This window comes from Somniosus microcephalus, chromosome 23 (genome assembly GCF_052327205.1).
Source record: "Somniosus microcephalus isolate GS21.2 chromosome 23, FLI_Smic_1.0, whole genome shotgun sequence".
NCBI lineage: Eukaryota > Metazoa > Chordata > Chondrichthyes > Squaliformes > Somniosidae > Somniosus > Somniosus microcephalus.
Window position 1 is genome coordinate 32,659,407 of NC_141009.1, and position 24,992 is coordinate 32,684,398.

At 43.5% G+C, this 24,992-nt stretch overlaps 1 long non-coding RNA gene across 1 annotated transcript; it reads right to left on the reverse strand.

Annotated features, from left to right (window-relative positions):
* Positions 1-1,498: 1,498 nt before the first annotated feature.
* LOC147101797 (uncharacterized) lies at positions 1,499-14,212 on the reverse strand. Its single transcript, XR_015073366.1, has 3 exons — positions 13,726-14,212; positions 4,069-4,110; positions 1,499-3,617 (listed from the first exon to the last, which is right to left on the reverse strand). It is a non-coding gene; the product is annotated as an uncharacterized LOC147101797 (long non-coding RNA).
* Positions 14,213-24,992: the final 10,780 nt, after the last annotated feature.

The window sequence follows — 24,992 nt, forward strand, 5'->3', positions numbered from 1 at the left end:
AGCTTGTTCAACCACATAGTGTGCGACTGGAATAATGTATAGACAGGAAGGGAGGTGGTAAGGGGGAGGGAGCGAGTTCCAGAAGGCAGGAGGCCAAAGAATAAACCAAAGCAAAATTAAAATGACCTTTTATGAAAATGAAACACCACCGAAATAGTGTATCTCAGGTCAATTCCCATACAAGTTTCTGTTAGGGGTGACAGGATCCCTCCTCTGAAGGACATCACTGAACCATTTGGGTTTTTATAACATATTTGTTTTCATGGCCTTTTTTTTTTTTAAAACAGGTGCTAGCTCACAAACTACCCAAATTTAAAGAGAAGAAAGAACTTGCATTATATAGCACCTACCACGACCTCAAGACGTCCCAAAGTGCTTTACAACCAATGAAGCACTTTTGAAGTGTAGTCACTGATGTAATGTGGAAAATGCGGCAGCCAATTTGCACACAGCAAGGTCCCACAAATAATTAGCTTTAGTCATGTTGGTTGAGGGATAAATATTGGCCAGGACACCGGGGAGGACTCCCTTGTGCTTCTTCAGATAGTGCCGTGGGATCTTCTACGTCCTCCTGAGAGGGAAGATGGGACCTCGGTTTAACTTCTCATATTAAAGAAATTTCACAACTTGCTATGGTTGAATTTGAAATCATAAACTCCAGGTTACTAGTTCAGTATTTAAACCATTAAACATTATCACTGCACTTGCAGTAAAGTGTAATGAACTTGAATTGTGAGTAAACTGTACCTAGCAGTACAATTATAAATTTGGGGTTGTGCAAGAAAATAACCTTTTGAGCTTAATAATACTAGGGTAAAGTATTGGTGGTTACAGGTCAATCACTGATGTGAAAGCAACTTAAGGTGATGAGGGAATAAAAGAATCTATCAAGAAGTGTATTGGCTTAAGTGAGCTTTTTTATATAACATGCTGGCAACAATACATTATGTCCAGTGATGACACTGATGTAAACAAGTCAATCTCGTATGAAGTCAACAACAAGGAAACAGTTCTAAAATCAGACCTGTAGTTTGCATTGTCTTCGGTCCTCACCACAAACTCCGTTCCCTAGCCATTGACTCCATTCCTCTCCCTGGCAACTGTCTGAGGCTGAACCAGACTGTTCACAATCTTGGGGCTAAAAATTGAGGGCGCTAACTTCGCCTGGGAAAAATTAGCGTCCCCGCGCCGGAAATTGAGTGGTTACGCCCCAAGAGGGAAGCGGGGTGCTACTGGAAGCGCCCCGCATCACTCTTGGGGCGCTGTGAGTCAATATTGCGGCGTTATGTGCCGCAGCGCCACACGCTGCAGCACGTCGCGCCATGGTATTGCAGGCCTTCCTCCCCTTCTTAAAGGGGAGTGGCCTTGTGCAGCGTGACCTGGGGCCCAGCTGGGCCCCCAGGGATCAGGAGTGCAGGCAAAAGAGCCTGGCACTCAAGAGAAGTGCCGGGCTCTTGGAGCGCAGCCAGCACTCCGCGGGGGGGGGGCGGGCGCGTTTCAGGAGGTCTGGGACGGGAGCGCAAGCAGGTGCTGGTAGGCGGCCAGCAACAAAAATGCACCTCGCCTTTAAATTGCGCCTCCCCGGCCGCAGGTACGCCCCCCCTGATCCCGTCGGACATAGCGTCCAGCGGTAAGTCAGGGGGCGTTCCCAAAGATCGTGGCCGGGGCGTGAGCGGGGCGCTGCACACACCAATGACATCATCGCCAGCGGCGCAACGCCACAGGGCGCTACAGGTTAGCGCCACCACTAACCTCCCGCTGAATTTTGCGGGAGGCGTGGGCAGTGCCGCACTCGGGCGCTAGTTGCTTTGCATCCCGTTAGCGCCCTCTTAAGGCACTAACGGGAGGCGCAACCAACTGAATTTTTCCCCTCTGGTGTCTTATTTGCCCCCAAGATGAGCTTCCGACCACATATCCATGCCATCTCTACGATCGCCTATTTCCACCTCCGTAACATCATCCAACTCCGCCCCTGCCTCAGCTCATCCGCTGCTGAAACCCTCATCCATGCCTTTGTTACCTTTAGACTTGACTATTCGGCTCCCATCTACCACCCTCCATAAACTTAAGCTCATTCTAAACTCTGCTGCCCGTGTCCTAACTCGCACCAAGTCCCGATCACCCATCTCCCCTGTTCTCGCTGACCTATATTGGCTCCCATTTAAGCAGAGCCTCGATTTTAAAATTCTCATTCTTGTTTTCAAATCCCTCCATGGCCTCGCCCCTCCCTATCTCTGTAACCTCTTCCAGACCTACAACCCTCGGAGATCTCTGCGCTCCTCCAATTCTGGCCTCTTGCGCATCCCCTGTTTTAATTGCTGCACAATTGGGGGCCGTGCCTTCAGCGGCCGAGGCCCTGAGCTCTGGAATTCCCTCCCTAATCCTCGCTACCTCTCTTTCCTCCTTTAAGATACTCCTTAAAACCTACCTCTTTGCCTGAGCTTTTGGTTATCTGCCCAAATATCCCCTTATGTGGTTTGGTGTCAAATCTTGTTGAAAACGCTCCTGTGAAGCACCTTGGGAGGTTTTACTATGTTAAAGGCGCTATATAAATGCAAGCTGTATTATTAGATTATATATACACTCAGAGCTCGTATATATCTCCTGCATAAACATTGGTCATAAGTCGTATTCTGTGACACCTGTGAAGAACAGACCGGCCACCCATAGAACCATAGTTGTTTGCTGCACAAAAGGATGCCATTCAGCCCATTGCATCTGTACCAGCTTTTTGCTAGAGCAATCCAAAACTGTAAGACCCAAAGTGTACCAGTTGTTTGAAATCAAATATATGTCGATAAATCGGGATGTTGTATTGAGGCAAAATTGTTTCATCTTCATTAGGTGACTCCATGTATACAGGAATATACATTCTGAGATGACAAAACCTGCCTCCTGGGCTACTGGTGAATTCTCAAAAACTGCCAGTTAGTTAAAAGAACAGGTTGTTGGTGTTTTTCCATCAGTTCACAACATACACTGACATAGACACGAGTAAAGAGAATAGATAATAGATTGGTCAAAAGTAAATAATTCACTCTCTAGTACCGTAATATAAATAAAGCCACAGAGTCAACATTCGTCAGGGTCCTGAGAATCATACATTTTTCACAATTAACCAAATGTTGTTGAATATTCCTTACCTAATGTTGCTGATTATGTATCTCTGAGATAGCTTACTTTCAGGAGAAACACTGAACTATTATACCTTAATTCCAAAGGAAATTCAGAACTTGCACTGAACTGCTGAATCAAACCAAATCTATCCTAGTTGGAACAGGTAATGTACCGTTTTATTAAGACTGAGAGAACAGCAACAATTTTCCAACTATTTTCCAGCCAGACATATTTGAGAGGACAGAATGTCAGATACATTTAAAACTGCATTGCCAGTAGACACAGCAGTGCATCATCCACATGGATGAACCTTCTTACAGGTCTGTGGATTTTCATTAAGGTAAATCAATAAAAGTGCACCAAGAGCAGAGCCCGAGGGAGCTCCAGACTAAACTGGTTTTAAATCAAGTACAATGTGGTGATCGACAACCCTTTGAAAATGGCTGCTGCGATGTGAGGAACCAGCTTACAATCTCCGGAGTTGTCCATAGCCTTGTAATCTATGATAAAACGCACTGTGATTTACAGTTCTAAAAGAAATATTGCACCAGTGAACAAGTCATCGTCACAATCAGAACAGAAATTATCAGAAAAGCTGAGAAGGTAGAACTTAATATGCAATAACTCATTAACAGTGTATATTCATCAGGTTTGCCAGAAATGAACAATATAATTCTACATTATTCTGTCAGAAATTTTAGAAAAAGTTGACAATTAGTTATAGGACTATAATTAGCATTTAGCACATTCTGGATTTCCCCATTTTTTATTTGACTATCTCAATTCCCTTGTGATAAAGTTGAACCAGGAACACATCTCTAATATCCTGAGTCACTAATTAGGTTCAAACTGATAGCAGTGTAATCAAAGTCATCACATTTAAAAAATCCCCTATTTTTTGCTTCATCAAGCACAAATTTCAAGTCAATTAATATAAATGTTTGTACTCACTCATTAACCCATATTGGTTTACTGCTTCAAATAGATCCAAACCTGTTTGCAAAAAACGTCAAAAGCACACATTGAAGTAACCAGGTATTTTCAGATGATTACAACACTTAAGTTATATGGCGCAAGTATGTCTGTTTAGGGTAAAAGATTTTGAATCATCTATCCCTCAAAAAATCAGAATCAGAAGGTCTCAGATTCGATCCCTGTCTGAGCCAAGTTAATTGATCTTACTTGGAGTGGGGTAGGAATGCCCATAATACAGCTTGGTGCACCTAGTCTAGTGATGGGCAAAATCAGCCACGTTTCCCCACTTCTGATGACGAGCTGGCAAGTCATACCGAAAAATCCACTTGTGGGCGAGACCAAGAACTAGGGGCCATAAATATAAGATAGTCATTAATAAATCCAAAAGGGAATTCAGGAGAAACTTCTTCACCCAGAGCATGGTTAGAATGTGGAATGGGCTACCACGGAGTAGTTGAGGCAAATAGCATAGATGCATTCAAGGTGAAGCTAGATAAGCACATGAGGGAGAAAGGAATAGAAGGATATGTTGATGGGGTTAGATGAAGAGGGGTGGGAGGAGGCTCGTGTGGAGCACAAACACCAGCCTGGATCTGTTGGGCCGAATGGCCTGTTTCTGTGCTGTAAATACTTTGTAATACTTTCGCTGCTTTCAGTTGGTTCCATCTCAGGGATGCGCTCACCATCAGTAAATGATAAAAGGGGCTGAAGTAATAAGCTCCATACCATGTCGGATTCTTGAAGAGTATAGACAGCAGAGGGAGAATGCTATTCTAACAAATAAAAATGTGTAATTTGCTTATCCACTACAATAAATGCTGTTGCACATTCATTTTCACTACATTCTCTATACCAGAAGACACTAGGCGGCATCAGTATCAGATGTAAGCTACGTGGGCTGCAACAAGTGTCATCATAAGGGAGCACATAGTCAATGAGTTTCATGAACTGATTGGTCTTTACACATTATAAATAGCACAGAATGACAAAGATAATGATAAATCAAGTCCAGTTTTCCAAAATTGACAAATGCTAAATAGCATCCCATTTGCCATTTAGGAATTGTTATCAATGGCAGACCAATTCCGTGATATAATTTCTAAATGATTAATAAAGCATGTTCGGCAACATTAATTAACAAAGTATTGATATTATCTGTTCTGTTAAACCAATATTATATCAATCCAATCTCACAACAGGGGGCTGAGTTAAGGCAGATGTTCACCTCAGGGTACTAACAGCTTGATGGGCCCCCATCTCAGAGCCTTGAGATGCAGCTCGATGCACTCTCACTTCCTCAGACACAATGTGGTTTGTGTTTTCACAGCAGCACCAAGAAGCTGTCTGTGTTTCAAAGATCTGAACCAGTTTAGCTTCAAAAGCTTAGCTGGGGAAGGTGAGCCTGTGTTTGTATAGCGATAGTAAGTGGTGTCTTTATTGTTTTTGGTAACTGAGGAGTATGGGGAAATTGATAGTTTCATTGTGAAAATTGTACACTGTTCATTTTTTTTGTAAATAAAACAGTTTATGATCTGAAATTGTAGCTCATCTCAATAAAGTGCTATTTCATATGGCAGTATGCGTCATATTTCAGTAGGCAGTATACAGTTTAAGTGATCGCCTTGGGTTCTGCTATTACGGGGGCGATTTTGCCAATGGGGGCGTGTTGGAGGCGGGACTGCTGCTTGGCGGGTCAATGTTCCCGCCTCCGTCGATTTGTGGCCAACCCACGCTATTTTCCCTTGATTGACCTTGTTAAGACCGCCCAGCGGGCTTAGCAGGCCAATTAAGGGAAAGCCGGTTGCAGAGCGCGTCAGCGTATGACGTTTCATCTGTCAAATATTGTTGACAGATGAATTGTCATCGTTTGACAGCTCTGTGAAGCTGTCAAACACTGACACTCTCTCCAGTTTGATGAGGTCTTAATATGAGACCTCATCAAATTTCTTTCTTTTACCGAAATGAGATGGTTGTTGCATCTGAGAATGCAACGGCCACCTGTCATCTCTACCGCGGAGGTTCGAGACTCTCCGTATACACACCGACTGAAACCTGCAGGAAGAAACAAAGGTAGGTACACTTTTAATAACACTTTGCACTTACCTCAGATACTCACCTCTCCACTCTTGCACCCATCACTTACCTTCACAGCACACTTTTGCAGCCCCCCGACTCTCGCAGACCCCCTACTCGCCTTGATGAGCTGGCGGGTTTCGGAGCCTTCGGGAAGTCCGCACTTGAGGGCAAAAAGGGGATAATCCTATTTTCTGCCTATTTTCTGCCTAACAGGCAGTTAATAGGCTTTAATCCCTTCCCACCTCCAAGGAGACGGGACCCGGCACGGGACGACTGCCCACCTCCTAGGAAGATGGCTTGGAGGCAGGTTGGGCACCCGCCCCCAAATTCTGCCATTTTCTCGGCAGTCCCACCTCCATACCCGCCTCCCCAGGGCTGGCAAAATCACCCCCTTGCTATCTAGATATTGGACAGAAAAAAAGGTGCACTCTGGATCCTATAGGTTAAGAAGTCCATTTATGGGAGTGACTGGTGATGCTGAACCTGAGAGAATATCTAGTGTAAAAACCTGAAAATTGTGACAACAACTAACAACCAACAACTAAAATAGATTCGATAGCAAAGTACTGCGGGTGCTGGAAATCTGAAAAAACAACAGAAAATGCTGGGAACACGCAACAGGTCAGGCAGCATAGAGCACAGAGAAGCAGAGTCAATGTTTTGAGTCGGGGACCCTTCGTCAGAACTGGAAAAGGTTAGGGAAGAGAGATTTTTAAGCAGGGGCAGGGAGGAGGGGAGGAAAGACCAAAGGGAAGGTCTGTGAAAGGATGGAAGGCAGGAGAGATTGACAAAAAGGATGATGGTGCAAGGCAAAAGGAGAGGTAATGGGACAAGTTAAGAAACAAAATATGACTCTAGCTGAGCTGTGAATGATGATGGCAGCATCATTAGCAGCTACCATGTGAGAAAACAAGAGAAAAAAAATATAAAGAAATACAGGTGCCGAGGTTATAGTCTGAAATTGTTGCATTCGATGTTAAGTCCAGAAGGCTGTAAAGTGCCTAATAGAAAGATGGGGTGCTGTTCCTTGAGCTTATGTTGGGCTTCGCTGGAACAGTGTTGAAACAGTTTATCTGCTCATTTATCACATTGCTGTTTGTGGGAGCTTGCTGTGCGCAAATTGGCTGCCATGTTTCCTACATTGCAACAGTGACTACACTTCAAAAGTACTTTGGGATGTCCTGAGTTCACGAAAGGTGCTCTCTAAATAGATATAAATATATAAATACAAGTTCGTTCTTTCTTCTTTAACAGGCAACCAGCCCAAAGTGCTGAATTGTTGGTAAACTGGCTGAAATCAATGTTAATGCATAAATGAAAAGGGCTTTTTTTTTGCTGGAGTTTTAGGCAATGAAATAAGGAATACAGAAGAAGTAAAGTTCATATGGTTGTTTCAATAGCAGTGATCAGCGGTATTCCCTACTATTGCTAACCTGTATTTTGAGGTTGATTTTTTTTCCTGAGAGATCAAATGAATAGTCAAAGCTCTTGGGCCATCCAGCGCCAAGATTAAAAGCAGCAGAACAAAAGATGAGTAAATCAAAAAGTAGCAACAAGGTCATTCCAAGCTTGGATTTTAAAAGCCAGATGATTGTGAGAGGAAAAATAAAGAGAAATTGTTTTGAGGAAATGGGAAAGAATTATTTCTAGTTAGAGAGTGTTTAATAGATCAGATTCCAACAGTTAAGATGCAGAGGAAAAAGACCATGTAAGATGGTTTGCAGGTAAGAGGAACAAGAGAAGAAAGTTCATAGGTACAGTTGCCATAGTAATATGGGAAAATAGTGAAAGATAAGGAAAACTGCGAGAGAGAAAGAGTTTGGAGGCTAGGCGGATCACCAATCAGATGATGAGCTTTTTCTTTCATCTTGTCCAGGAGCGTGGAAGAGGTGTGAGAACAATCCCTCCACCCCCCCCCCCCCCAAAAGATATTGGGACCTTTATTCGAGTCTTGAATTTTACAGCGTTGAGTTGCTGAAGAGAAAATAAATATTTGGCACAAAAGACAAAAGCAAGTTTCTCGGAAGAAGCTCTAACAGTGGCGGAGATGTGGGAGTTTCATTTGAAATCAGAGGAAAGCGGGAGGCAAAGAATGAAAATAGATGTAGAAGGACGAAGGGTAGAACATTCAAAGATAAGAGGTAAAAGGTAGCAACTATTCTTTCAAGAATTGAAAAGAAAACACATTTTTATTCTCCTGAATGGTATGGAGGAAATCAATAAAATTGCTGTAAGTGAAACACTTGTGACGGTAATGAATATGGTGGTATGAGACTTGTGATTAATTGGGGAGAAGGTGGCTTTTTAATGATTTGTACAGAATATATAAACCCTTTCTGTCGCTGTCTATGTGTTTTGTTTAAACTGAGCTATAGAGAATATTTGGTTAGGTCATGGCACATTACATAGTACTTGCAGGGATATGCCTGAGACAGCTGTTTACAACAAAACCACCCTATTCATTGAGAGAGAGCCAAAGTCATTTGCTAACAAAGCATCAGAACTGTGGGGAGAACGTGAATTGAGGGGGTGGCGGAGGGGATACTGCAGATTGTGTGCTGACTGTGGATGATAAAGATGTGGGTTATTGTGCTTAGTGCAATTTAGTGGGATGAAATGATGTGTTCTCTCATCTGGATCAGATCTCCCCTCAGTCATGAAGAAGGGTGTGGGCGGAGGTGGAAAGACCAGGTTAGTATGCTCGGGTGGTAGGATTAGTCTTTTAAATCACTTGAATATTGTTTCTCTTCCTCTTTGTTCTCCTCTCTCTGCCAATCATTATTGTTTGTTTTAAATGCTGTTTCCCAGTTTTTTACATCTAAAAATACCTGGAGATTCAGCTACCTGATGTGGAGAAATTTGAAAATAATATGATTATTTTGAATGTTTTTAATGTGTGATGGAATACTCTCCACTTGCCTGGATGAGTGCAGCTCCAACAACACTCAAGAAGCTCGACATCATTCAGGATAAAGCAGCCCGCTTGATTGGCACTCCATCCACCACCTTCAACATTCACTCCCTCCACCACCGGCGCACTGTGGCTGCAGTGTGTACCATCTACAAGATGCACTGCAGCAACTTGCCAAAGCTCCTTCAACAGCACCTTCCAAACCCGCGACCTCTACCACTTAGAAGGACAAGGGCAGCAGACGCATGGGAACATCACCACCTACAAGTTCCCCTCCAAGCCACACACCATCCTGACTTGGACCTGTATCGCCGTTCCTTCACTGTCGCTGGGCCAAAATCCTGGAACTCCCTTCCTAACAGCATTGTGGGTGTACCTACACCATATGGACTGCAGCGGTTCAAGAAGGTGGCTCACCACCATCTTCTCAAGGGCAATTAGGGATGGGCACTAAATGCAGGCCTAGCCAGCGACGCCCACATCCCATCAATGAATTTAAAAAAAAATGTCCTGTGACCCCATTGAGCCACCAGTACATTAACAATTCTTTTGTTATACACAAAATATGAGCTTTTTTGCAAACCCTCTACTGAATATATTTTACTTAAGAATCCCTGAAACGAACCAACTGCTGCCTCTTCAGATTTTAGGTCATTATACTTGAAGTCAAGAGTGTTTGTTTGCAACAATCGCCATTTGCTGATCAACTGGCGCCAAGAGTGTTTGCATTGCAATAAAATGGGAAACGCCGGGTGAGGTTCGCTCAGGGTCATTCTGGTACAATGAGGAACTCCGTTTTGCAACCTGGGTGAGAAATGAAAATTTATCACAGCCAAAACTAAGAACATGGTGTCAAAAAGCGCTAATCCCATGCATTTAAGATGGAGCTACGCATGTTTAATAACCTCGCGAACTAGCAAAAGTTGAACAGCAACTTAAAAAAGGTGACAGAGCCCTAAGAGCGAACAGCTCAAAAATAGTGCTGTGTGTTGGCCTCATGGCACAAAAGCTAAAGGCCTAGAAATTTGATGGCGCCACATCCATTTTTTGGGCAATAAGCAGGCGCCCAAGCCTCCAATACGGCTGGCAAGAAGTCATAGAATGGTTACAGCACAGGAGGAGGCCATTTGGCCCGTCGAGCTCGTGCCGGCTCCCTGCAGGAGCACTTCAGCTAGTCCCACTCCCCCGCCCTTTCCGCGTAGCCCTGCAAATGTTTTTCCTTGTTACTCATCCAATTCCCTTTTGAAAGCCATGATTGACTCTGCCTCCACCACCCTTTGAGGCAGTGTATTCCAGATCCTAAACACTCGCTGCGTAAAAAAGATTTTCCTCACGTTGCCTTTGGTTCTTTTGCCTTAATTCTGAGTCCTCTGGTTCTCGACCCTTCCACCAATGGAAACAGTTTCTCTCTATCTACTCTGTCTAGACCTCTCATGATTTTGAACACCTCGATTAAATCTCCTCTCAACCTTCTCTGCTCTAAGGAGAATAACCCCAACACAGAGCTGTCAAACGATGACAATTCATCTGTCAAAAATTTTTGACAGATGAAACGTCATACGTTGACATTCTTTGCAACCAGCTTTACCTTAATTGGCCTGCTGAGCCTGCTGGGCGGGCTTAACAAGGTCAATCAAGGGAAAATAGCGTGGGTTGGCCAGAAGTTGATGGAGGCGGGACTGAAACCCGACAAGTGGGAGTCCCACCTCCAAAAGCTCCCCATTGGCAAAATCCAGCCCTATACTCCAGTTGAGGCCGAACCAGTGTTTTATAAAGGTTCATCATAACTTCCTTGCTTTTGTATTCTATGCCTCAATTTATGAAGCCAAGGATCCCGTATGCTTTTTTAACCGCTTTCTCAACCTGTCCTGCCACCTTCAACGATTTGTGCACATATACCCCCAGGTCTCTCTGTTCATGCACCCACTTTAGAATTGTGCCCTTTAGTTTATATTCTCATTCTTCCTACCAAAATGTATCACTTCATACTTTCCTGTGTTAAATTTCATCTGCCACGTGTCTGCCCATTCCACCAGCCTGTCTATGTCCTCTTGAAGTCTATCAGTATCCTCCTCATTGTTCACTATACTTCCAAGTTTTGTGTCATCTGCAAATTTTTTAATTATGCCCTGTACACCCAAGTCTAAGTCAATATATATCAAGAAAAGCAGTGGTCCTAGTACCGACCCCTGGGGAATACCACTGTATACCTTTGTAGTCCGATAAACAACCGTTCACCACTACTCTCTGTTTCCTATCACTTAGCCAATTTCGTATCCATGCTGCCACTGTCCCTTTTATTCCATGGGCTTCAACTTTGCTGGCAAGCCTATTATGTGGCACTTTATCAAACGCCTTTTGGAAGTCCATGTACACCACATCAACCGCATTGTCCTCATCAACCCTCTCTGTTACCTCATCAAAAAATTCAATCAAGTTAGTTAAACACGACTTGCCTTTAATAAATTCTTGCTGGCTTTCCTTAATTAATCCACACTTGTCCAAGTGACTGTTAACTTTGTCCCTGCTTATGCATCCCATCCGGTCCTGCTGACTTATCTACTTTAAGTACAGCCAGCCTTTCTAGTACCTCCTCTATCAATTTTTATCCCATCCCGTATCTCAACTACCTCCTCTTTCACTATGATTTTGGCAGCTTCTTCATTGGTAAAGACAGATGCAAAGTATTAATTTAGTACCTCAGCCATGCCCTCTGCCTCCATGCGTAGGTCTCCATGTTGTTCCCTAATTGGCCCCAACCCATTTACTTTTTATATGCCTATAGAAGACTTTTGTATTCCCTTTATGTTAGTTGCCATTCTATTCTCATACTCTTTCTTTGCCCCTCTTATTTCCTTTTTCACTTCCCCTCTAAACTTTCTATATTCAGCCTGGTTCTCACTTGTATTCTCAACCTGCCATCTGTCATACACCCCCTTTTACTGCTTCATCTCGCTCTCTATCTCTTTCGTCATCCAGGGAGCTCTGGCTGTATTTGCCCTACCTTTCCCCCTCATGAGAATGTACATATTACCTGCATTGTTGATACTGATATGGATCATGACCTCTGGCTCTTCACCCTCCCCCCCTCAGAATGTTCTGCAGCCACTCAGTGACATCCTTGACCCTGGCACCAGGCAGGCAACACACCATCCTGGAATCACGTCTGCGGCTGCAGAAACTCCTGTCTGTTCAAGTGTCAAGTGGCCCTTCATTTTGAGCTAGAATTGCGCCGCCCGCCATATTGGTTTATGCATCCAGTACTGTGCTTGAAACAAGTGTTAGTCCCTTTGCAATTCAAATAAACGACCTAGCACATGTCTGAGGCCCCCGCAGCAAGATTAAATTGCCCCGATGGCGTTTAGCAAAACCAGGTCTATATGCGACTTAACATGGCGTCCTTAAATATCTACAACCAACAAGCTAAGTGTTTCAAATATACTTACCTGAATGTGAAGCCGGGAGCAGGACATAAAAACTTAAAGTACAATTTATGTACTGGTGGATTCAGAAATTATTGAAGGGGAATTGAATGCGAAGGCTTGAGATATATTTTCTAGCTGAATCTGGGGATTCCCCCTTTGCTGGAAAATTACTAGTTGCCTTCCAAGTCTGGCCTGCATATGACTGTAATCCCACACTGGTGTTTCCCACATGCCTAGAGCAAGTCTTAAAAAAAAGAGGAATTATTTATTTAAATCACTTTTTATGAGGGAGAAGGGAATAGAGAGATATGGGGGCAGGGTGGGAAGAGGTAATTAGAGTGGGAGGGGGCTTGTGTGGACTATAAACACTGGAGTAGACCATTTGGATTGAATGGACTGTTTCTGTGCTCTAGATTCTATGCACTTCGATGCAACTTATCGGATGGGTTTCTCAGGACACTGTAGCTCTGCCTTTCAAGCCCAAAATAATTTCTCCTGGAAGAGTTAGCAGATAGTTTAAGTATGAAGATAAAAGTAGCTGTCAGGTCTTCAATTTTATTAGGTTCCTTTCATTGGGAATTTAACCCTAGATACAACCTATTAATCTGAGAACTGAAACCTTTTACAACCTGCACTGGTCCCAACTGACTGTGCATTCTAGGTTCACAAGCCCAAACTGGATCAATATCAGAACTGTCCTTACCCAGGTCTCAAGGCAGCCCAGAGGCAGGAAGGGGATTACCTGGATTAAGGATATTCTGATTTAACCATATTATATAAACATTTATATTTAAGCATCTTCAAGAGGGTTAAGGGTGAGCCAATATTTTTTAATCAAAACCTTAGAACCGAGTTCTACTGAAGGGTTACACCCCAACATTAACCCATCTTGTCCGTCATTAGATGTTGATCAATCTTTTGTGCATTTCAAATATTTCTTGTTTTTTATAAACTAAAACACAAGTCTAGAAATTACCGTTGGCATAAAGGCGGATGGATGCTAAACCCGCTCTTGTCCAACTCACATATCACACGAGTACACTGTAGTAAAATCCAAACTGTAGGAACCTCATTGTACTTTTAAAAATTATAAATAAAACTCCATCACTCCAACCTTACTCACTATTCTATTTCCAAACTCTAGCAATATCCTGAAGGACAGTGACAGAAATGTTAAATAAAACCAGTTAATGCATTAACTGCAAAGAATATCCTCCTTACCTCAAAATACAGCTGCACCAAATATAGGAACGTGTCCCATAAAGTCCTTTGATGAAAATGAAAAGTTTATAAAATCAGCTTCTAAGCAGCTTATTTGTTTCGGGTTAATTTGAGGACAAACACTAAATAAATACACCGAAAATTGTAACTCTCGGAAACCATCAGCTCATCTTAAAACTTTTCCGCCTCATATGTTGGTGCAATCAAAAGTGGGAGAACAGCAAGATCTGATGAATCAGTTCTAATAGGATTCAGTCCTGCCCGACAACTGATCAGAACTGCTTTCCAATTGATTTGATCAGTTCAAATTGATAATCTCAATCCACGTGAAAAAGCTTATTTTTCTTGCGAAACACGGAGAAGCTAACACAAGGATCTTAAAGTGATGAACGATGGTATGCACGGATACGTGATTAATAAAGTAACCTTTTTCAGACACGTATAGGACTATATTGAAGAACATCAGCTAATCTCACTCCCATACATGCCAACTTGTGTTTTGAGGTGGGAGGAGAAGCGGGGGCGGAGGAGAGGCTGGTCAGCACTTATAGGTCCACACCTCCTCTCGGCATGTTTCCATCTATAGTATACGAGGTGGAAATACCGGCTATTAATGCTGGGAGCACACCGAGAGATGGAGGCTTGTCTGGTCCATTAGTCATTGGACTCAGGTAGAGTGGGCAGGTGAAGGGGATGGATTGCAAGGAGGACAGATGGATGACAAGTGGAGGAAAGGGGACAAGTAGATGGGGAAAGGAAGGGGAAAGGGGAGAATAGATGGCATGGGAAAGAGAGGGGATAGAATGGACAAAAGTAAGCGGGAAAAGTGCAATTGCATGGCAAGCAGCGGGGAGGGGAGAGGACTGAATAATGGCAGTGGGAACGGCAGGGAATGAGGAATGGATGACATTGGTAGAGGGGGTGGAGTATATGGCAGTGAAGGAGAGTGAGCAGGGGGAAATGAAAGGCAATGAAGGGGAGGAAAAGGGATGGGAATAGAAAGTGGATGGTAATAAGGGGAAGAGAGGAAGCTGGAAGCAGTGCACTGGGGGAAATGAGAGAATCTGGGAGGGGCAATTGCAGATGGATAAGAACATTTTATGAAGACTTGAAAAATCACTAAAAATAAATGGAGCATCATTTTGATTGCTTTGGTTACATTCTGCAAGTTCCTGGAATATATGGTACATCTTATGATCTGGCAAGATGCTATTGCTGATAATATCGAGAATAGAAGTCTTCTCATATCAAGAAATTATATTCATGGATTTAGTAAAATCATTTACAAAAGTTGTCTTCTGTACGAAATACTATTTATCTGACTGTAAAGTAGAGCTTGAAGCTGATTGAGTGCAGTCCATGCGATTAGATTAATGTCACAAGATTGTCTGTCAGTGATGCTCAGAAAATGCACAAGTGCTGCAGATTGAAATTCAAATTATCAACTAAATGAATGCAGAGATCTTAAAAAATTAATCGGCACAGGCATGTTGGGCCTCCTTTTGTGCTGTACCATTCTATGATTTACATTTTAAAATGTATTTTCTGTATAGTGAATCAATAGTATTTTAAATTCTATTGCTTTCTTAGATCTTATAAAAGGGTAAATCTCCTAATGGCACTGAAGGTAGCTCTGGGCAGTGGGTCAGAGCATGGCCAGTGAGGGTGCAAGGCAGAGTTTGGACAAATGGTACAAAATGAGAAAATTGCAAATAAAATTCAACTGTTATTTAGTTTCTATTTAAAATGATAGTGTTGTAGGAATCAACGGATCCCTATCGAAATCACTGAGGTCGAGTCAGTTCAGTAAATTAACCGAATTTAATTAAACTGGTGAACAAAACAAAAACATGCAGGAGCAACAGCAAACAGGTCTATACAGTAGCTTGTTCCACGAGGTCTGAACTCAGAACCTCCCACCTCTGACATCATGACGTCATCACATTTCCCGCCACTCGGGGCACCACGTGACCAACGTGATGACGTCATCGCGTTGTTTCAGGGTTTTTACAGAAAGCTTGTTTACACTCAGCAAACGGAAATAGTTGCTGTAACATTGCTTTAAAGACAGTTATTCATTTGTACAGGAGTTCATTGGTGGTTTTACCACAGTGTAACTTGCTGAACAACATTAGGCGGCCCAGGGGCATGTACAAGTAATGTCTGCCTGTATGTGTTTATTTTGAAGAGCAATAATGGTCCAGATCTTGTTGGAGCCGGGCAGCTCACGGTGTGCGCCATTAGTTAGACTTTTATCTCCACCCTTCAGCGCGAAATGTTATTGTGCCGCAACTTTCTGGAAGTGCGAGCTGATAACGGTGTGGCAAGGGAAACAGAGCCTCTGGGACCTTGGTGAATGGCGGGACCAACAGTCTCTCTCCTTAACCAGAAAAAGAAACAAAGGAATGACAGAGAAGGAGGGTGAAAGAGTTCAAATCAGGTACAGAAAGAGAGGGAAAGAAAGATTAGATTAAGAGAGACAGAGACAGACAGGAAGAAAAGAAATTAAAAATTGGACATTTTTAAAATCTCTAACAACAATTGACTGCATGCAGGAATGAGATTGAACCATTTAAATTGTTCCCTTTCTGGGCCAGAGAGGTTGATTGGTATTGCATTAGCAATTATCCCACCATTAAAAGTACTTGTGCTTTTAATTACCAGATTTAGGTTTTTGTGGCTTGTTTAACTAATTAATGTGCAAATCCAGCAAGATCTTAAAAATAACGGGGAGGCTAAGAGCGAGATGCCGTTTGTGCGAAACAAATGGCAGAGCGGCATAAATCAACCAGCAAGTTCTGGAGATTCGCAACTCACGGCGTATTTCTTCATCCCCTAAATATACTGCTGATTTTTGCACATTAATAACGGCATGTGCTGTTAACACATCATTATTTTTCCTGCGGGATCTGGCCCATTATGTTATTGAGAAATACTTTCTCTCCCTCCCCTCCCATACACAATCAAACAGGTTTTTCCATTCGCCATTGTAGTTTTCTCTCACATCTTGAAATAATTGGTATCTGAGCCCACAAGCCATATTTTGAACAGTCCCTCCAATTTCTGCACCATAAAAGTTTATCAGATTGGGATTCCTCTTAGCTTGAAGGATTGTGACATTAAATTGAGAAAGCAAACATTATACGGTAATCATTAAAAAATCGCTGTGTCAAAGTAGCATTAGATTGACTGGCCTGAAGAAGGCAAAAGAAAAGTTTGCTTATTGAGAGGCCAAGACCTTGTTAACCAGATGGAATGCTGCTTAATTATTACATCTGCTATTGTTTAGCTCGCTCTGTCAGCCTAAGCAGATAATTCCCAATTTTTCACTTGGTATAGAACTAAGTATGACAAAAAAAAAATTATTTGTGGATAAATATTTTGAAGCAAACCAAAAAACAGGGCAATGGGGAGAAACATGGGTATTGGATTAGTTCATCTACGGTTCCAATCGACATCTATTTACCACGTGCAAAGACAATCGAGAAAGGTTAGGGAGCAACAATAAAATACAGGAAACTTTCGATTTACCGGCACCTAAATAACCGGAAATCTCGGTTAACCGGCAAAATTCAGGAGTAGGTTCAGGTAAGTTTTACTTCATTTTGTACTTGCCTTCCTCGATCTGTTGCTGTGCAAGGGTGTGGCTGCAGCTGTTGCTAAGCTACAGAGACGCTTGGAACTTGTGGCCATTGTTCTGAACCTGTTGCTAAACAACAGGGTTTGTTGCTTTATACGGAGCTCTCAGCTCTCCATATCTTTTACTATAGCTTTCGGTTATCTGGAATTTTTGATGAACCGGCACCACGTCGGTCCTGTCGGTGCCGGATAAAAAAAAGTTTCCTGTACCGTCATATAAAATAATAAATATTCCTATTGGCTAAGTTTAATTCATTGAAATGAGACACTGTACAGGAACAGAAGGAGTAAAGTAATTAATTGTCAGTGTTTACAGTAGACTTAAACTTGTTCTTGATTTTTTTCTAAAGGTTTAAGGATCTATCCCTGCAAACTGGACTAAAATGAAGAGGTCGATTTTAAAATCATTCCTCCTGACTGGAACGAGGGTGGGGCTGAGGGGTGGGGGGCATTACGATTGAGTGATTTGACATACTGCCCAGTTCCCGCTGAATTCATGCTGGCCATAATTTTAACTGCTCACTTCATTTAGGTGGCTAAGGTGCCTGCCCGAAGCAGGTGGGTGCCTCATGAGTGCACACAAATCGGGGTCTTACGATGAAATGAGTACCCTGCATGAGTGGGTCAGAGGGCTTGCTCAGTGACCAACCCACTGAGTAAAACCTCGCGGGATTGGCTGCAATGACTGACTGGAAGCACTATTGCAAGAGGCACTCAGCTGCAGACACTCAGATCATAGGGATCAGTGTGCTATTGTGCTTAGGGATTGCTTTTTTCTGCCATTTTTGCTTCATTGCTTTGGATGGAGGAACAGTTGGAAGAAGAGGAGCAGCAGCAGCAGCCTGAACAACCAAGATGAGCAGCAGGTGGACCTGTTAGAAATAGCAGGTCAGAGGGGGCTGCATGTAGAAGGCCTTACTCAGCCTGCAGGGTCTACAGGCCGAGTCACATTCCTCGATATGACAGAGGAGCATTGTATCAAGAGGCTGTAATTCACCGGGCAGGCTATCGCTGATCTATGCAACCTTCTGTAACAAGACTTGCTGCCTGCTGGCCCAGGTTTGCCAGTGGCCGTCAATGCCACCATTGTTCTTACATAGGATTACATAGAATGTACAGCACAGAAACAGGCCATTCAGCCCAACTGATCCATGCCGGTGTTTATGCTCCACACAAGCCTCTTCATCTAACTCCATTAGCATAAGCTTCTATCCTTTCTCCCTCATGTGTTTATCTAGTACCTAACTTTTTTGTATCAGGCTCCATCCAGGCTGTTATAGGGGACATCTCCCTGTTTGCCATGCATAGCTTCATCAGGCAGGTCACCAATGTCCTATTTGCCAGGGCCAACCAATACATCACCTTTCTCATGGATGCCAACACTCAAAATGAGAGGGCTTTGGGATTTGCAGCAGTGGCTGTCTTCCCTCGCGTCCAGGGCATTATACATTGAGCTCATGTAGCCAACAAGGCACCAGAAGATCAGCCAGCAGCTTTCGCCACCAGGAGGGATTATCACTCAATGAATGTCCAGCTGGTGTGTGATCACCACAATAAGGATCGTGCAAGTCTGTGCCAGTTTTGCAGGCATCTGTCACAAAGCCTTCATCCTGAAACACTCATCCATCCCTCCACTATTCCAACCTTCCAGGAATGCAAGTGAATGGTTGCTTGGGGTTAAGGGTGAGCCCCTGCACACATGGCTGGTGACATTCATCCATAACCTCATCACACTTGAACAGCTCTGGTACAATCCACCAAAAATGTCATTGAGCAGATTATTGCGCTATTGAAGCAAAGGTTCAGGTGCCTGGATAGGTCTGATAGCTCCCCATAAAGCGGCCCACATAACGGGGGAGAAATTTGGTTGGTTAGCACCTCCTGTTAGCACCTGGGGGTTAGCGACCGGGCGTGGCGAACTTCAGTGTCAGTTTAGCACTGGCGCTAACTCTTACCGCCTGGGCCTCTAGCACCTCACAGATCACGATGTCATAAAGTGCGCAGCGCCCCGTTACCACCTCGGATGTGAAATTGCCTCCAGCCCCCTGCTGTATCGCCAAGCGTGAACAACGGCAGGAAGAGGAGGAATAGTCAACTTGGCTGGCCGCTTGGGGAGCGCTAATTAAAGGGAATGGTTTTCAGGTAGGCCAATCTTTATTTTTTGCACCAATCTGGTGCCTGCTCAAAGGTTTTGATGTTTCATTGCTGCAAGAGAGTGTTGGGGCTGTAATGGCAGTCACGCAGGTCACCTGGCAACACAGACCTGCCGACAAGTAGGTTCCGTACCATCATTGGCCCTTCCCTTTAAGCGAGGGAAGCAGCCTCTGATGCCATTAGCGATGTGCTCCAAATTGTTCAGCGCTCTGCTGCTACCACCCCACTCTCAGACCTTAGTGCCCTAAGAGAAGTGGTTAACGCTTGATTTAGCGCTCCACTTCCCTCTCGGAGTGCTAAAGCTGAATTTCCCGGCCGGAGAGAATCATTAGCGCCTGGCGCTACTTTTCAAAAGTTAGCGCCGCAACTGGGCGCTACGGAATTTCTAGCCCAATGTCTGTAGCATCCATTGTAGTGTGCTGCATGATTCAGAACATAGAAATACAGGGAGGATTGAAGATGGAGGAGGCAGAGGAACAAGAGTCATCATCTGAAGAGGAAGAATTGAATGAAGGTGGGAGTGCAGCAGAAGAAAGAGGACGACACAACACATTGCAGCCAGAGGGGCCAGGGATCGATTGATTCAGGGACAGTGCTCATTCCCCTCCTTTTTGAATATCCACATTTTGACCGTATTGGGATCACCATGCACTCAGTGCTCAACTTCAATGGAGGCAATTCAGAGACGATTCACTAGGTTAATTCCAAAGATGAGGGGGTTGACTTATGAGGAAAGGTTGAGCAGGCTGGGCCTATACCCATTGGAATTTAGAAGAATGAGAGGTGATCTTATATTGAAATATATAAGATACTGAGAGGGCTCGACAAGGTAGATGCAGAGAGGGTGTTTCCTCTCGAGGGGAAATCTAGAACTCGGGGGCATAGTTTCAGAATAAAGGGTTTCCCTTTTAGAACCGAGATGAGGAGGAATTTCTTCTCTCAGAGGGTCGTAAATCTGTGGAATTCTCTGCCCCAGAGAGCTGTGGAGGCTGGGTCATTAAATACATTTAAAGTGGAGATAGACAGATTTTTGCAAGATAAGGGAGTAAAAGGTTATGGGGAGTGGGCGGGGAAGTGGCTTCGAGCCCAAGATCAACCATGATCTTATTGAATGGTGGAGCAGGCTCGAGGGGCAAGTAGCCTATTCCTGCTTCTATTTCTTGTGTTCTTGTTCATTTATGGGAGCTTCTTTTGTCACTTTGTTTTGCCACAGGTTAAGGAGTCAAGCCAACCAGTAGGGACATTTGTAATTTTCCAATATAGTTTTCTTCAAAAAAAGACACAGCATCAATTTTCTGACTCTTGGGTGTGAGGAGGGGCGTTACCCCCCGCCTATCCTTCCATCACAGAGCTTCCTAGCAATGATGCCTGCAGAGATGAGGAAGTCTATCTGTCTTTCCATGATGGTCACTGGGTATGTACAACACGGTTTGGAGACGGGGGTAATAAAAATATATATTTTTTTGTAAATCTTCTTTATTTATGCTTTTTCTTGTACAATAACTGCAAGCACATGCACAAATGTAACATTATTGAAGTGTCGGGGCGTTTTAATTCAGTAAAACGCACCAGTCTATTATACAGGCTGATTGCATTTCTAACCTACTCTGCTGTCCTCCCAAATGAGAGGTATGAAGAGCTGCATGGAGGCCACAGGTAAGAAATCAATACAAGGGATCAAAAAAGGTAGAAGAAAGGAGATAGAAAAACAAAAATCTTTCACCATTCAATTTGTTAAGTCGTCAAACAACCTTTTTACCACAAGTGACTGATAAGGATGTGTGTGGGGAGGAGGGGTGTGGAGGGTCTGCTCCCCTCCACACAAAAGGGACACATCTGTTTATCAGCAGGAACGTCAGTTGTAACAGTTTGCAATCCCGCTTCCATTGAGTCTCATCCAAAGGCCATCTTAAATCATTTGTAAAATACCATTTTTGTGTAATTATATGGATTGCTACTTGTCATTCCAACTGCTGGTCTGGTCCTGGCATAAAACCACAGCAGCTGAATGGCTTTGGCAGCGTCTATAGAGAGGGCTTTATTCTTCAGTCCTATAAGTTGCCTGATTAAGAGAAGTATAATGAAAAAGAGGCATAAAAAGGGGGAACGTGATGTATGCCTTTCTCCTGGCTCAGAGAGGCTCAGCAAAATCCCGACTGTCGCTGATGTTACCTGCTGCAGCCTGGAATGACCCTGTGGCATAAAAGTTAAGGGCCACGGTGACACTGATCACGGCAGGCTGCCCATGCCCTGGTTCGGGGCTCCAGTTGTGGCTGCAGCAGGTGATATAGCTCAGTGACAGCCTCCTTGGTGAAGTGCAGGCCCCTCACACATTGCTCCTGGGTGAAGTTGAGATATGAGAAGAAGGCAGTGTGTGGGGGGTATGGCCTCCTCCTCCCTCTTCACCCAGCTGCTCCTGTCCTCTTCGCCGCTGCCCCTCCTCCTCCAGCCCAAAGGCAGGCCTACCAGGCCAGCTATGACCAGATTAAAGTGTTTCCAAGGCAGAGAAAAGTAGTCCAGCAGCAGCGCAAAGTGGTTGCCAGAAGTCAGAATTCACTTGTGGAACGCAGATAATAGCCCAAAAAAAGGCCTAGAAATTAACTAGCAGACTAACAGGACAAACCAGCAACCAACCTGTACTGAGTGTATGAGCCCTTTAACCAGTGCTCCAGCAGGGTCCCTGCTGACTGTTAGCACCATGAGTCACTGGCTGAGTTTATCGTGTGGCGAGACAGGGGCTGCGGCAAACCAATCTCTCAAAACGGTCCTACAATCAGCGGAGGAACAATTACAAAATTATTCTGCAATCGCTTGTGCTTTATCACTCAATAAAGGGATAATTTAGCTCAGTTACTGAGGTCAGTAGTCATCAGGTTTTCAATCACAAGCCATTAGATGGCATTAGCTTTTGTGTAGAACAATTTTGCTGTGGAACTGCCCAATCAGACATCTAGAGAAAATTATAATGATTAATTCCTTCAAAATTAAATCCAACAGCATCCAAAGTACATTGGATCAAAAAGAGACCAAAAGCTTTGTATTCCTGATAATGATTTGCCCATATTTTTAAAAATGGAAACTAAAATACAGATGATAAATGATAAATTAGACATTTATCATTTTTTCAGTTGTCAGTAGCCTTTTGCCACGAACATGCTGTACTTTTCAGAAGAGAAAGATGCTGTGCTTTATTGCATAAAGGACAATTTATTTTCTCGAATTACTGTTGACTGTGTCACTAGGAGTTCTTTCCATATGAAAAAGTGTTTGTCTGACATTTTTTCAGTTGTCGGTAGCCTTTTGCCACTGAGAAGAGTATTTGGAATAGTATCAACTCTTTAGGCCTGTTGTTTTAAGCTTCTTCCTCTCCTCACTCAATATATATTTGTCCCCAAATAAGTAAACTGGAGTGGAAGCCAGTTTGTGGATCCCACTGCTGGGCACAGTGGTTTTATGTTGCTGGGAATATTTGAGAGATTTGTTACAGGAAGACAATAACTTGCAGCAGGAAGTCAAGACTGCCAATGATCTATGGCTTAAGGTGTGACACAACCCAAACATCAAAGTTACCTCAGTGACATCCATTAGAATTCTCAAGATGTTGACAATACCCATGTTCTGCGGTACAACTTATTGCAACATTCTGCAGAATAACCCTCAAGCAAGACACCAGCTGAGATTGTGAACCTCAACAAGCAGTTAGTACCGGACTACTGGAAGAAAAAAAAATGGACGACGTTAAGTATTCCATGAATGGCGTTGTCGTAGTTTGGGATAAAATTGAAAGAGGGGGATTTTAGTAGACTTGATGCTCAACGTGTCCAGTCAGCATAGACAGAAACGCAACACAGTGAATAGAATGCTGAACCACACAGCCAAAACAAAGCACAAGTCAGAAGAACTCATACGATGGCAAAAAAGAAAAAAGAGAAAAAAGGGGAAAAGGCACAAACCAAAGGTATGGATAAGTCCGGAGGGCTGTGGAGTGCCTAATCGGAAGATGAGGTGCTGTTCCTCGAGCTTGCGCTGAGCTTCCGTGGAACAATGCGGGAGGCCGCGGGCGGTGAGGTCTGAGTGGGAATGGAGCGGTGAATTGTTTCATTTCCTGCTTTTTTCTCAGTTCTGAAGAAGGGTTTCGACCTGAAACGTTAACTCTGTTTCTCTCTCCATGGACGTTGCCTGGCTTGCTGAGTTTTTCCAGTGTTTTCTGTTGTTATTTCAGAAGAACTCATGGTCAAGTTGTATAGTGTTCTGGCCAGGCTACATGTTGTGTACTGTGTTGAATAATGGCCACTGAGATTCAAGGGATACTCACAAGATCGGGGGGGGGGGGGGGGGCAATTCAGAAAAGACACGCCAAACTGATCCCTGTGAGAGAGGACTAAATTGTGAAGGAGGACTAGAGAACCTTAGTCTTAGGAGGCAACTGAGAAATGACCTTATAGCAGTACACATGATAGTAGATGGTATTGAAAAAGTTGATCCAGAATATTACTTCAAACTAAACAGTGAGAGAAAGACAAAGGGAAACAGTTCACCTGATGTCAGGAAATTCTTCTTCATTCAAGGTGATCAACACATGGGACATACTTCTGGGCAGGGGAAAACTCTCAAATCATTTAAGAAACAGTTGAATGCTGTGATGAGAGACTGTAGGTTCTTCCTGGTTGGATGACCTAAGATGGGTCTAATAGCCTTCATTGTCTGTACCTGTCTTGTGAAAATAACTTCTGCTTACATCATGCGAGAAACTGCTGCTCTTAACAATACACAATCGACAATTGCATTCTTCTGTTTGACTGTCTGTTATTGGTCAGCCATCCTACAGCTTAAGGAATGGGAAACAAAATCAGAATTTTATTTATCAGTGACTATTATAATATGGTTAATGTCAAGCATTTATGTGAGGAAAATTATGTTACATTGGAGACGTTGAGATCTTTTTGGCTAGTAGATTAGACGCAGCAACAGCAAGGTTCCTTTGTATGTAGATTTGCACCAAAATGGCTGTTTGACAATTAATGTGGAATTCACCTTGAACCAAAAGATTGCGAAATGGCCAAGATACTACTTAGAAACAGAAAAATAAGAGCAGGAGTAGGCCATTCGGCCCTTCGAGCCTGCTTCGCCATTCAATATGAGCATGGCTGATCCTCTATCTCAATACCATATTCCTGCTCTCTCCCCGTACCCCCCTTGATGCCTTTTGTGTCTAGAAATCTATCTATCTCCTTCTTAAATATATTCAGTGACTTGGCTTCCACAGCCTTCTGTGGTAGAGAATTCCACAGGTTCACCACCCTCTGAGTGAAGAAATTTCTCATCTCAGTCCTAAATGTCCTACCCTGTATCCTGAGACTGTGACCCCTCGTTCTAGAGCCCCCAGCCAGGGGAAACATCCTCCCTGCATCCAGTCTGTCTACTTTCACTCGGGGTAGGCAAAGTTAAGTTTCTCCATCTACTCTTCGATGCAA